Source organism: Arachis ipaensis, chromosome B10 (genome assembly GCF_000816755.2).
Source record: "Arachis ipaensis cultivar K30076 chromosome B10, Araip1.1, whole genome shotgun sequence".
Classification (NCBI taxonomy): Eukaryota; Viridiplantae; Streptophyta; class Magnoliopsida; order Fabales; family Fabaceae; genus Arachis; species Arachis ipaensis.
The window spans coordinates 8997884-8999637 of NC_029794.2; positions in this window are offsets into that span (position 1 = coordinate 8997884).

Consider the following 1754-nt stretch of genomic DNA (forward strand, 5'->3'; position numbering starts at 1 on the left):
CAGTAACTAAATTATTTGAGATACAATGAATTCATACTAATGGTAAGGCCAAAAAATGAGTTTCAGATGTGATTTTTTATTTTATTTTTTTATTATTTTTCATAACCACTGCCAGATATGCACATGTTTTGGCAGTTTTGCACAATCGCCAGTGTTTTCGAAACTTGGGGAGGCTTATCATATCATATCACGTTGGAAAACAATTTATTTGCATGCCACTAACGAGAAACAATTAAATCACACTTATTGGACCCCTTTTTAAATAAATAAATCACAGCTCGATCTGGATGTGAAAACTCGAGGAATTAATAGTGCACCACGCACTATACACTATATATTGAACACTGATATTATTGTTTATATTACTACATAGTAGCCACTTTACACTTGTATAGCAAGCAAAAGAGACATGCATTTAATTTAACACTTAAAAAAAAAAAAGAAAGGAAGAAAGAAAGAAGCATATCCTTAATTTTGTCAGCTTTTATGTATGTTTATTTGTTCCCATGCCACTTGCTATGTGATTTTGTTTTCGGATAATGCTGCTGTGCATGTATATTTGATTATTTGCAAGTAAAAAAAAGTATAGGTAGATAATGAAAATACTAAACAAAGTAAATAATGGATGTATCATATGTTTAATTTATTAAGTGTGCGAATGATTATCTTAATATTAATATTTAGGTAGACAATTTGAGAGTATAGTGTGTTTTTATTTTATTAGGCCAATTTTAAAGTCCATTGTTCACAAAAGTCATTATCTACAATGTGAGGAGTTGGAGAAGATACCATATGTCAACGAGACCAACATTGCCAAGATTATATTTTCATACACCCCGTTTAAATTGTTCCATTTGGTGCGTTTTTGCAATAAAAAAAAAGAAGATAATGACAAACGGAAAGTCTAGGGATAGCAGATTTATTAAAATTTGGTCAGTACTTAGCCAGCAAAAAAAATGAGTCATTCTTTACCATATTAGATGAAATCTCACACCATTAAATACACTATTAATGACTAATTGATGGTTACAACTCACAAAATCTGCTGGCCCTAGCATTTTCCAATGACAAATCAACAGAACGGATTAATTACTAGATAAACTCATGCATGTTGTATATTTGAAAAGATATGCTCATCTCTAGTAATATATAGTTTAGGGGCTAAAATAGTGCCAATATGTTTGTTTCATAAGAGGAAGATAAAATATTAATTATCCACTAATGGAAGGTGTGATTGGCATATCTCACATCAGAATCATATCAATTGCAACACTTGACGATGAATACGATTTTTCTTTGCAATTTGCACAAATTTTGTTCCTAATTGGTATATATTATTTAGTGAAATGGTAAAAGGACCAAGTTGTAAAATTGATAAAATTTGGGTTGTTGCTATATATACGTAATAGTTTAGTGATCGATGTTTGTAACTTTAGGCCATCACATAAATTATTGATCCATAAAGAGTATGTGAGATTATTAATTATGTATTGGCACTATATACTGTTAGTAATGATCAGGTTGAAACAGTGGATTGCGATTTTTGCATGTTGCATGTTGCTCTAATGGTTGGACGGCAGAATCATACCAATCTCAGTGCTGTCTGTTACTGTTTGTCACGTGTGACATTGTCTTGCACGTGCACTACACTGCACATGGATCTGGTTGGTGGGTAAATGAATAATATTCATTCCCCCTGTCAATTTTCATCAAATTAAATAACTAAATTTAGGTTGCAGCAGCAGGTAAAAAGT